The sequence below is a fragment of the Octodon degus genome, unplaced genomic scaffold (genome assembly GCF_000260255.1).
Source record: "Octodon degus isolate 3935 unplaced genomic scaffold, OctDeg1.0 scaffold00014, whole genome shotgun sequence".
Taxonomy (NCBI): domain Eukaryota; kingdom Metazoa; phylum Chordata; class Mammalia; order Rodentia; family Octodontidae; genus Octodon; species Octodon degus.
The window spans coordinates 18,752,778-18,766,404 of NW_004524590.1; the positions used below are offsets into that span (position 1 = coordinate 18,752,778).

Sequence of the window (13,627 nt, forward strand, 5' to 3'; positions counted from 1 at the left end):
CTTGGCTTAGTATTCTGGAAGACAACTCTTATCACACCTCTGTCTTCTACCTTGCTAAGGTTTCTTTCTCTTTTTAACTAGGTAAGGATGTATAATTTGTGGTAGTTACTGTGATGACTATGAATTTTGTCCCCTTTTTTATTATAGAATGCATATTAAAATCATATATAAAAACATTAAAGTTAGGAATTCCATGTACTACTGACATAGAATTTGTTTGATAATAATTTGTTACAACTTTTGACTTATCATTGAACTTTTGAAAAAAACGATGGCATGACCTTTATTAGAACTGCACGGCAAGGAGGAGGAAGAACTGTGCTCAGCAGCCTGGGGCTGCGTGGCTTCATCTATGTACTTAATGTAGAAAATTTCCAGGCTCTCTTCAGCCCTGCCTATAACCCAGGCACCTTTCCCATCTGTTCCTGCAGTTTTTCTCTGAACTGCAGCAGAGGGCAGGCTTTTTATTCACCAGTATTCTCATTTGAAAGAAAAAAAATATTTATATATTTGAAAAGAAGTCAAATGTATATTTGAAAACAAAGAGACCTACAGAATTTAGGGAGAATACCAAAAGAGAAAGTGAAACGACAGTCTGTAAAAGTCTAAGGGCAGTTGCTCAAAGAAATAAGATGCCAAGCTACTCTGTTCTGTTTCACTCTATTTCTTATCTTACCTTTTGGAACATGTGACAAAGTCCTATTGATTATGGAGTGGTTAGCACCCCTGAAGATGCCTATTTTTTTTTCTTAGTTCACTAAGCTTTAAATCTGCCTTGGAAGAATGTAACTGTTTGCTCAGTAGGAGAACCAACTGACAACGCGGGGAGAGAGCTTACCAGAAGAAGCGACAAATTAGAACCCAAAGTCTGAACTATTGCACACCTACTTTGGCTCCTCAAAGTTGGCTGTGGACTTGACTCTGTTAGAGCTACACGAAGGCAGCCCCTCTTTGACCTTGTGGACTGAGGAACAGAGAACATCTGGTCACTCCCTGATGCAATGCCCTAGGGCACAGGAGAGTCAGGCCCACCCTGTCTTGGTGACAGTTTTGTTATTTGCAGTGTTTCACAGGGAAGGGCAGATGTTACATCAAAGGCGAGGCTTCAGAGAATTCAAGTTTTCCAGACAAGCCTCATTTAATGTCCTTCCTTTTTAAGGACTGTCATACTTGGGGCTGAGGCTCACTGTTCAGACTTATGACCCATCTCTTTTTTCTTGTGGTTTAGTATATCGTCTTGACAGAGCCTCAATGTCATTTTTTTGTACAGTCTACCTTGTTTACACAGTCCTGCAACCTTTGCTGATTGTACTGTACAACACAGTACTATAGTTTTATGTTGTTACACATTATAGTACTACATGTAAGAATCATGCAAATGAAAGCAAAGTTAGCAAGTTGGAGTTTCCTTTGGCCATTTCTTTGTTCTGACTATTGTAATGTACATAGTGGATGTATTCATTTCATGAACTAACTTAATGACCTAATTGCAGGAACAACTCGGTTGTTAAACAAGAAAATTACAGTGTTCTGTAATAAGAAATCGAAGAGGATTTCAGAAAATGGAAAGATACTCCTTGTTCCTGGATAGGAATTTCCAACATTATGAAAATGGCCATACTCCAAAAACTATTATGCAGATTTAATGCAATCTCTATCAAAATACCACCAACATATCTCACAGATCTAGAAAAATCATTCATAAAATTTATGTGGAACCAGAAAATACTTAGAATAGCAAAGGCAATCCTGGGCAACAAAGGCAAGGCAGGAGGCATTACAATCCCTGACTTGAAATTATACTACAAAGCTGCTATGATAAAATCAGCATGGTATTGGCAAACAAATAGATCTGAGGATAAATGAAATAGAATAGAAGATTCAGATACAACCACAAACATACTCAGCCATCTTATCTTTGACAAAGGGGCCAAATACATTCACTGGAAGAAAGATAGCCTCTTAACAAATAGTACTGGAAAAACTGGCTCTCTACATGCCAAACACTAAAACTAGACCCAGGTCTATCACCATGCACTAAACTAAAATCAAAACGGATTAAAGCTCTAAACATTAAAACAGAAACTCTAAATCTCCTGGAAGAGAAAGTAGGTGGAAATTTTGGAGATATAGGGGTAGGCAAACATTTTATAGACAAAAATTAACTGTACACAAGATAATTGAAAGAATAACTACTGGGACCTCATGTTATTGAGAAGTTTCTGCACGTCAAAAGAAATTATCAACAGAATGCAGACACAGCACACAAATTTGGAAAACATCTTAACCTAATAATTAACTCAAACAAAGGTCTTCTATCTAAAATATATAAAGAACTAAAAATGATTAGAGCCCCAAAATTTAAAGAGGCATTTGAGATGAATGAACACTTCTCAGAGGAAGAAATACAAGAGGCAAATAAATACATGAAAAAATGCTTCACATCACTGGCCGTCTGTGAAATGCAAATTAAAACAACATTGAGATACCATCTCACCCCAGAAAGAATGTCAACCTTAAAGAAATGAATGAGCAACAAATGCTGGAGAGGCTGTGGGGAAAAAGGAACCTTCTCCACTGCTAACGGGACTGTAGAGTGGTGCAACCACCATTATGGAAATCAGTGTGGAGACTGCTCAAAAAACTAGGACTGGAAATTCCACTCAGTCCACCTATTCCTTTTCTGGAAATTTCCCCAAAAGAATTAAAAACATCATATCAGATTGACATATGTGCACCCATGTTTATAGTAGCATAATTTGTGATAGTCAAATCTTGGAAACAACCAAAATGCCCAACACCTGGGGAATGGCTGAAAAAGATGTGGTATTTTTATACAATGGAGTATTACTCAGCTATAAAAAAAAAAACTCGAAAAACTTTGCAGCTAAGTGGATACAACTTGAGGCTATACTCATAAGTATAGTATGAAATAAACCATGCCCACATGTGTAAATTTCATATTGTCTCCCTAGCATAAGAGTTCAAAAGTAGAAAGAAAAACAGAAAGGTATACTAGCCACAGTTAAATGCAAAGAAACAGAACTTAAGGATTAAGCAACAAAGAGAGAGAAAGGACACAAGATAGGAAATAAGGTAGGGGCAAAGCCATAGAAGTACATAGACAAGATGGATAAGGAAATTGTACTAAGAATTTCCATCAGTTTTTTTGAAAGTAGCAGTTAATGAGTGGACATCTCACCTTGACTAACACTGTATGCTCATATCTGTGAACTAAGCAACTACATTGAGAACAGCGTGTAATACTAAAACCATGCTTGAAATACCTGCCATCTTCGTCTTCTAAATGTGCACCATTTCTAATGTCATATTATTTACTACTATACTCTCTTTAAAGTACTTTTTTAAAAGGTAATAAAAGAAAATGAGAGACAAGAACAAAAATTTAAATTTTCCTGAAAACATGTGGTAATACTTAATCATATGTCCCATCTTGCATAACTATATCAGATAATCTGGGCAACAGGTTTGATGACAAAAATAGAAACTATATCAATCATTGCTAGTTAGCTATTCTTGTTTTGAAAATCTGTATCATACATATTGTTATGTTACCCTGTTTCTGTCTTTATTTTTGTGTTTCTTGCTCTTGTACTTACTCTTCAAAATAAAAGAAAAAACTATAATAAAAAGGAAGCATCTATATTTAGAATTTGTCTGTCTATCCTACATGAGAGACCTATACTATTTTTGTGGCCCCCTTGTTTTAAATTTCAGTACCTAGGTTTTTCCCGCCCTTTGGACTGAGTTAGGAAACTTTCAATCTGAAATGATTTCACTAACAATGGAAAATATCTGTCAAAAGGTGGAGTTCTTGGCTGGACTGATAGCTCAGCAGATTAAAGCACCTGCTTAGGCAGACACAGAGTATGCGGTTAGATCCCTGGCATACCATGCTGACTCTGTCCCCAGGATGTGCTGAGACTGCGAATGAGACTGGGAGTGGTGGTGTATGCCTGTAATCTCAGCACTTGGGAGGCTGAAAGCAGGAGGATCACTATGAGTCCAATCTGTGTAGTGAGACCCTGTAGACTGTGTACTAAACACAACAGTAACAACAACAATAACAGCACAAAAGGTGGAGCCCTCCACTATTGTGAACCTGTCACCTGCTTTGTTTGGGGGGCAGATCTTGCCCTCTCTAGCTTCTTGTCTGTTCAAGCGCTGGCTGGCCCTTACTGCACCTCTGAAATTTTTGTCTTTTATCTTCCTTAGAACCTTAGACATTCAACTTTATTGGTATGAAGCTTTTATCTGTAGGTCACGCTATTTTCTGGTTCCCCATGTCATTTACCTGTTTTTGCTTTTTCTCCCTCAGATATCGCTTGTTTCTTTGTTGTACTGAAATTTTTGCCTTTCCTGCCTTCAAGGGATTAAATTTTGTTTGTTCCAATTTCATCCAAAGTGTACTCATCACAACAGTAGCCTGAGTTTTTCCCAAATTTTTAACTGCCAGATGATTTTATGTCAATTAGTTTTATCTAAACAAAATACAGAATAGTTGAAAAGTTAACTATGACTAAAGGACTTATAATTTAAACAAAAAGTAGTCACCCCTTACCCCATCTTTCTCTACCTTCAGGAGTCTTATTCTACCTCCACTTTACCCATTGTATTTAATTTTCGCTTTTTGAAAAATAATCATGGCCAAAACTTATGATTACTCCCTATTAGACCATTTTCTAAACATATACTAATGGTTCCTGGCTTATAACTTTTTGACTGAAACCTGTGGAATGATATGCATTCAGAAGCTACCACATCTCCCAATTTGAGTTTTGATTTTTCTATAAATAACATTAGATATTTAATAGATATTCAACGTGTTATAGAACAGACCAAGCGTGAGATGACTATCCAACTATGGGCTGAGTGTTTTGATCACATTTTTGGTAGGTAGGCTAAGCTAGCTTGCAAGGAAGTTAGGGATATTGCACACGCTTTTGGCATCTCAATTGATAAAGGGTTTATTAGGGATGTAATCCTATTAGAGGTGGAGAAGCATCTTTCATTTCATGTTTTGGTTTTTTGCTTTAGTAAAAGGATGACTGAGGTGTGGGGACTTTAAGAAACTTCCTTGAAGTCATTCAGCAAGAGATCTGTAGACCCATGATTCAAATCTAGTCAGCTGGACTGTTCATCACAACGTATTGCCTCTCAGAATGGTTTTGGTCACATGTTATACTGTTAATTGTTGATTTCTCAACTTTAGGTATCCATCCTCTTCTGCCTGGTTAAAAAAAGACAGCTCTCCCATCATGCGCCTTCACTTCCTGTCTGTAGCACCAAACCTTCCAACAAGGTAAATAATAATCATTGTTTCAAACGGTAGAAGTTGTACCATTATCAGGTGCACAGGAGAGAGCTTGTTACCTTTTTATGAATAACTCCTTGTTTTCCTAGTCTTCTATGTTGTTCTGTTTCTTATTTATTTTTCTCTTTCTCATTTTCTAAAAACTTGTAATTTTCCCTTCACTATCCAAATGCCTATGAGTAATACATTCTGGAGTCTCAGAAATGAAGTCCTCTTCTTTAAGATTCCAACTTCCTTTCCCCAGGGCCCTCCTCCCAGGGCCTAGAGATAATGCTCAACACACAGCAGGTTATTTTGTGTGATTTAGGAACTGCCCTTTCTTATCATTCATAGTCTTCTTTCACTGTTCTCTTGTGTCAAAGTCTTTCTCACCCAAATCCTTTGCGTTGCTACTAGTTTGCTAAAGCAAATCTGGCAGTGGCTTTATGTGAAAGGGAACAAGGACAATTCTATTTTTGTATGACTCCCTTTAAAATGGAAAATATCTTAGGTCCATCCTCATGCTTGACTTATATATGGTTGCTGTAAAAGGGGGAACACTTCATTGTAGAGTTACCCCAACAGTGATGCTACTGAGAAATCTGATGGTATTTGGCTTGTGGTTCCTATTTTGAAACCTGTGAATGTCACTCCTAATTCTTTAGCTGTCCTCATCCACAGGAAGCTTTTTTTTTTCCCCGTGTGCTGAAGCTGCCTGATCACCTGATGTGGGTGTGTCCCCAACACTGGCTTACGGGCCCATACTGGCTCTTTCAAGCAAGGCTTCCTTCTTTGGAAATAATTTCACTTATTTCCGATTATTTTTATTTTTTTTTTCTGTGGTTCCTTTCTTGGTATTTCATCTTCTAATCTGTTCTCAACCCTCTAGTTTATGATCCATATTTTACCTTCCAGCTTTTCTGAGTGCTTCATTTCAGATTTCCTATTTTTGATTTTCTAAGACTGAATAATTTTTTTCTGATCTCTTTTCATTTATTATTTTCAAAATATATATTTAGTGTATATCTTCTTTTCAATTTCATTCTGCTCACTGAGCTATTTCTCTCATCTCTGTCCCCTTCCCTCATGTTTCCACCTTGGTATTTTTTTTAATTACTCCCAAGTTTCTAATTATCCTTTACTGTCCATTTGTAGATGAGGGTACATATTGAACAGCTTTTGGAAGCTTCTGTGCAGGGAAGACCCTCAGGGCAAACACCTGTGATAACAGCTACCCAGAGGGCTGAGCAAAGATCATAAATTCAAATACAGTAACCACCCCTGATTTCTTCCAGGCTTCTGTCACATGGAATATTGTTTTCTGCACTTTGATTTTCAGTCTGTTATTTTCTTTTTCAGTAAAATGTGTTTCTTATAAGCAACATATCATTGCATCTTGTTTCTTGACCTACTCTGCCAGTCTATTTCTTTTGATTGGTGAATTGAGACTATTTACATTGATAGTTATAAGCAATAGGAGTTGACTCACTCTTGTATTATTTTTTAGTTGCTGTTTTTTTTTCTTTGCTCTCTGTTTAACTTCTTGCCTTCATTAGTGGATTCATTATATTAGGATTCATGTAGTTATTGTCTTTTTCTATAATATCCTTTAGAGCTTTTGGTTTGATGGTCATAAAGTTCTTCAAGTGTTCTTTATCATAAAAAGTAGGTTATTTCTCCATTAACTTTGAAAGAATTTTACTGGCTACAATAGTCTGAGTAAGAGGTTACTTTCTTTTAGGGATTCAAATACTCCACAAAACTCTTCTTGATTTAAGGATTTGCACCGTGATTCTGAAGCACTTCATATGTTAACTTGTCTCTTTTCTCTAATAGCTTTTATTTTATTTTATTTTATTTTTTTAACTAAAATGATGGTTTTTAATGAGAACCAGAGGTATGGTTACAATTACATAGTCCAACACAAAAAAAAAAAAAAACCATGGATGATCAGGAGTTGGAAGGTTACAAAATAATGAGGGTAACACTGGGTACAGGGGGCAAAGTTGTTCCAGAATCTCAGAACCAGACTAATACGGCCTCTCCCTGTGATCCTGTCTGTGCTCACCCCTGGAATCCATCTTGCCAGGGCCAAAGCCTCCTCTGTCCCCACCACCCCGGCCCCCTCGGAAGCCCCCACGATCCCCTCCACGGCCTCGGTAGCCGCCCCGATCGTAGCCTCCTCTGCCACCACGACGATCATCTCCGTAGTTCCCCCCCATATGGGAGCCTCCTGGACCTCCTCCTGGGCCATCTGGTTTAGGGGCCTTACACTGGTTGCATTCATTTCTCCAAGAGAAGTTCATGTTCTCACACATAGGATTAGGACACTTCCAGTCCCCAGCTCGCTGCTGTCCTCCACCACCACCACCTCCACTGGGGAATCCTCCCCGGCCGCCACCACCACCACTGCCACCACCTCCATAACCTCCACGGCCCATGGGTCCTCCTCTTCCTCGGCCTCCTCGGCCATTGCCACCACCCCGATTGAAATCTGCTCGCCGGGTAGCAAACGAGACCTTAATAGGGTTCCCAGAGAATTCTTTACCATCAAACCAGTCAATAGCTGCTTTAGCAGAGGAGGGTCATCAAATGAAACTGTCGCTTCTCCCTTCAATTTGCCAGTTTCCCTGTCTGTGTACAAATTAATCATGGGTTGTCCGGTTTTCTTATTGGTCTTAATAATGCCAATCTGCTTGAAGTAATCAGCTACAGACTCAATTGTAACATTCTCACCCAGGCCTTGCACAAAGATGGTGGTGTTGTCAGAATTATCCTGTTCAGAATCATGACGTGATCCTTGGTCCCGAGGGCCACCAAATTTATTGAAGCCACCTCGGTCACTTCCGCCCATGCCGCCTCTGCCTCCACGGCCACCTCCACGACCTCTGGGTTCATAGCCACCACTGCTGCGGTTGTAACCACCGCCACCACCCCTGCCTCGGCCCCCACGGTCCTGCTGGCCCCCCCGTAGCCACCGCCACCACCACTCTGGTCCTGATTGCCATAGCCACCGCCGCCACCGCTCATGGAGGACTGATCTTGGCCGCAATTGCCTCCACCACCCCCTCCACCGCCAATGCTGCTGTTGTACTGGCTCTGCTGTCCATAGCCCTGAGGGGGATTGTAGGAGCTTTGCTGCTGTCCGTAGCTCTGTTGCTGTCCACCATAGCCAGACTGTTGGCCATAGCCCCCACTCTGGGGCTGCCCATAGCTGCTGCTCTGAGAACTACCACCATAACTTCCCGAGGTGCTGCTGGGAGCTGGCTGCTGACCATAGCCAGGATAAGAGGACTGCTGACCGTAAGATGACTGGGAACTCTGGCTACTGCCATAGCCACCAGTGGAGCCATAACCCTGGGGAGCTGACTGTGTGCCCTAACTGTTCTGAGTCTGTCCATAAGAACCACCATAGCTGCTCTGGCCATAGCTTGAAGTGTCTGCTGACTGGCCATAGCCACTGTAACTCTGCTGTCCATAGGGCTGATTGCTCTGCTGGGAGTAGCCCTGCCCAGGCTGGGTGGGGTAGGCCCCATAGCTTTGGGTTACTTGTTGAGTATAGTCGTTTGAGGCCATGTCCGCAAACGCGCACGCAGGCCGACAAGCAACGAAATACCTCCACCACACAGCACCGACACCTTGAGGACTGAGCCTCTAATAGCTTTTAATATTCTGTTCTTGTGTTCAATTTCCAGAATATTGACTATTATATGCTTTGGTGTAGTTTTTTTTTTTTTTTTTTTTTTGATCATGGCTAACTGGAGTTCTGTATGCCTCACTTAAGTGTTTGTTAAATTCTTTTTCTATGCTTGTGAAGCTTTCTGCTATTACTTCTGTGACTGTGTTTTTATGTCCTTTATGCTATCTTTTGATATTTTTCATTATTTCTTTCAATCTTATTTTATTCTTCTTTGTATTATCTAGCAGCCATTAGATTAATTTTTTCATGGTCCTTTGATATTTTTAAGAAATCTTTCACTTGATGGTCATTTATTATGTCCCCACATTGGTTGATTCTGCTGCATGTACTTCGAATAGAAATTTTAATCTCCTGGAAATCTGTTTGAATCTGTTTCATGGAATCCACTTCTTTCTTGTGTTGGACATTCATGGTTTCCATCATTTTCTTAAGACCATCTATAAAATTGTTTCTGAATGTTTTCAGCCTCATTTATCTGCTTTGTTGCTTCCAGTGCTACCATTTCAGAAAGTTCAGGTAGGCAGATTTTATTTCTTCTGTCTCAATGCCCTTTGAATTTTCCTTGGGTGAGCTGGAGGTCAGAGGCTGGTTTAGATACTTACAGAGACCTTATCTCCAGAAAGAAACTTAAAAGGTGATACCACAGCTCATTTGTGGAGTCCCCCTGTGTTTGATTATGGTTGTCATCCCCTCAAAAGATATATAGTTAATTACAAATAACATTTTACTGAATATGAGTGGCATAGAAAAAACTTATAAATGCTTGGTCGATGTTTGGGTTTGCACTTCTATCCATTTCATTCCATAGTTCCTTAATTTTGCTCAATATTCTTATGTCTCCTTCTTGTTACTTTGTAAGAAATCAATGTACATTGTAGCTATTTGTCCTCTGAATTGCAAACATATTCCTTTACATCTCCCTTTGTCTATTGCCTATATTTATACTATTTTTTGTGCTATTTTTAACCATATAAAAATATTTTTATACGTTTTTTTAAGAATAATCCTATACATTCATTTATTTGAATTTGCTAAATATTTTTATAGAATTAATTTTTTAAATTTTGTGGTCCTGGGGATTGAACTCAGGACCTTGTGCTTTCCAGGCAGTGTTTCTCCAGAGAGGAGCTTATGCCGCTGAGCTATCTCCACAGCTCAGAATATCTTTATCTACCATTTATAGTATTTTAATTTTCTCTATTCAATTTTATATGTTTTCTCATATGATTTTATGATATCTATTATGTTCTTTACATTTAAAACTTTAATATGTCTATATGGTTAAAGGTAACCAATTAATCTACTTTCTATTTGTTATTCTTCCAACATAAGGAATTAGTAATATAAATGACATCTTTCACATCTTTGCAAACCTGGGCCTTGTGCTAACTGGGCAAATACTTTATCACCAAGCAGTATCTATATCTATATCTATATCTATATCTATATCTATATCTATATCTATATCTATATCTATTTATATCTATCTATCAATTTCTGAATCTTGTACTTTGTCTAATCTCTTTATTACTATGGCAATACCATATTTTTTTTAAATACAGTGGATTTCCATTTTGTTCTGATATATGGCAAAACAGGTTTCCCTGAATTGTTTCAATATACTTTTCTTAGATCTTTTCTCCCCGTGCATTTATCCTTTGAAACACATGCTAAGATAATCTTATATAATTCCTTGTGTGTATGAGTTGTATCATGTGGTTCAGTACATTTCTTTTAAATTTTATTGATAATTATTTTATAGCCTAGTCTTTTCTACACAACCAATTAGTTTCCTATTTCTATTTTTAGATTCTTATTGAAAAATAAATAAGAGCAATTCATTTTTATTATATTTACTTCAAGTTTAATTATTTAAGTATTTCATACTAGTATGTATTTTATTAGAGATAATTCCTAAGGATACAGTTATAAAATGAGTAAGATAGTTTTAGTCCTACTTTTTCAAAATTTACCTCTGCCATTTCATTCTCATGTCTTCCTGCAGTATACATGACCTTCAAATGCCATGCAGAACAGTAATAGAGACAGCTGGTAGTACTGCATATTTCTAGAATTGAAATGACTTCTTTGTTTAACAGGATAATATTTGCTGGAGTGATTTTATTGTAAAGACATTTCTTGATACTATTTGATAAAGTTTTCATTAAATGTATACATCCTAATTCATAATGATGTCTCTGTATAGGTGTGTGTGTGTGTATGTGTGTGTGTGTGTTTGATATTGGAGACTGAATGCAGAGCCTTCTTACTGAGCTACAGCCCCAGATCCCTTCACCCTTTCTTCCCTTTGCCACATTTCTTTCTTTTAGACAGGGTCTTGCTAAATTGCTAAATTGTCCAGGTTGCAATCCTCCTACCTCAGCCTCACATATGCTGGGATTACAGGCATGTGTGACCATACCCACCTTGCTCTTTGTCTGTCTCTCTTTATCTCTTTCTTACTTTTTCTTTTTCTTTTATTAAGTGTACTGTTTACCCAAGCTTCAAATTAAAGTATGCTGGCTTCAATTCAATTCTTATATAGTCTGACATAATTTAAATAATATTAGTATTACATGGTTTTTAAAAGATTACATATAGCTTAGTTACAAGTCCATTTGCGTTTGGATCTTTTTCAATAGATCTTTAATCATTTTCCAAATCTGCTGCAGCACACATTTTTTCTATATTTTGCTAGACATTAATTTACTTCAAATATATGGAGAAAGATTTATTATTCATTTATTATTATTTTTATAAAACTCTATTCACCCACATCTGTGGCTGTTATACACACACACACACACACACACACACACACACACAATGTAGTCCTCTTTTCTTTATTGGTCAAGTGATATGTTTAACTATTTTACTGGTATTTGAAAATGATTTTTGCAATTCCCTTATTAACACACACATCTTTGATTTATTAATTATAGCTTTATTAGTTATTTTCTCCTGTGTTTTCCTTGTATTTATTTTGTGCATTTCCTAATTTTTTAAAAAATGTGCATTAATATGCTTCATTATTTTCTCTATTTTAACACTAAAGACATTTCAAGATAGTAAATATATATTTCAAAGCAAAGCAAGGATTTTCATATAGCCATTTAGTCATATTAACAATTGTTTTACTCATTTATATTGCTGCTATGGCTTGTGTCTAGATCTCTCCCCAAAGTATCATGCAGTCAAAGGTGGGGCTTTCCAGAGATGGCTGAATCTAGAGTGTGTGATGCTGGAATTAAGGGTATGATTCCTAAGCTAGTCAACTGATGGGGTTGGCATAGTTCTGGGTGTAGATAATGGGAAGGGTCAGTTTTGAGTTTGGGTGGGTATCCTGGAAGATACAAACAGGATAGAAGGGCTGGGAAGATAGCTCAGCAGCACAAGCACCTGCCTGAAAACGTGAAGCTCCTGATTTTGATCCCTGGTACCAAAAAATAAAAGGGATAAAAGGGAGATGGGGGCTTCAGCTGGTGCTGCTTCTTCTTCACTACTTCACTGCTTTCCTTCCCACCATGAGCTTTTTCTCCTCTTTTATCTCCTCTGCCACATGACCCTGCCATGCAGACAACCAACTATGGACCAAGACCACTACAAACTGAACTGCAATAAACTTTTCCTACTTTCTGCAGTTAACTTTTGGTATTGGTATTTTGTCTCAGGAAAAGAAAATTAACTAAGATAATTGTACTCTTTGTATGCACCTCTCATTTATGCAATGCTCATGATATTAGTCATTTACATCTCTATTGTTTAATCTATCACACTTGCTTAATTTTGAAAGAATCTGTCTTTTGTTCTGAGGTTTATTTTTGTAATACTGTCTTGTTTGTGTTTATGTTCATCTCACCTGCATTTAAGTTATAATTCCTCCACATTCCTTTTCTGTGTTACCAGTATCTTTATACATCTATATTTTCCCCTTTATCAACATTAATTGGTGCTTCTCATTGTCTTTTTTTTTAACAAACATCTTATCTTAGTTTCATTTTCTAATCTAAGTCAATCTTTAGTTTGTCTCTTGACCATTCTCTATTCTGATTTCTCTTCATATCATGCATGTCAGTATTTTACTACTCCCTCTGATCATAGTCTTTCTATCTTACTTTAGTTCACTTATTTCATATTGATGGCTCATCATTTTCCAGTTTAATGTTTTTACTGGCTTAATTACTGTTTTCCCCTCATTAATTTAAAAGCTCTACTATTATTTGGCCCTTAATCATGTACATACCCACTTCTACTGTGAGAAAAGATAACCCAACCATTACACATGCACCGAAGAGCATCGTAAGTGTGTATGTGACTTGTGTAGGATGTGTAGGATACCAACAGATTTTCTCAATATTCACAGCATTTCCCTGCGATTAGAATTACTTTTATTTAATTTTAAGTAATGTATTTTTAACTAATAAGTAACATACACATACGTTCTTCCAGTGAGAAGTTCAAGTTCCACAAGAAAGAAACTCTCAGTTGGCCACCCTTCTTCTTATTTCTTTCCCTAATGAGAACCACTATTGTGTGAATTGCACACATTTTTCCAAAACATCTCTCTCTCTCTCTCTCTCTCTCTCTCTCTCTCTCTCTCTCTCTCTCTCTCT

General features: G+C 37.6%; 1 protein-coding gene and 1 pseudogene across 5 annotated transcripts in view; both read right to left on the reverse strand.

Annotated features, from left to right (window-relative positions):
• The window catches only part of Nckap5 (NCK associated protein 5), a 959,001-nt gene that overhangs the window by 175,603 nt on the left and 769,771 nt on the right, over nt 1–13,627 (reverse strand). The gene's annotated exons all lie outside the window — the stretch shown is intronic.
• LOC101591331 lies at nt 7,271–8,905 on the reverse strand (annotated as a pseudogene).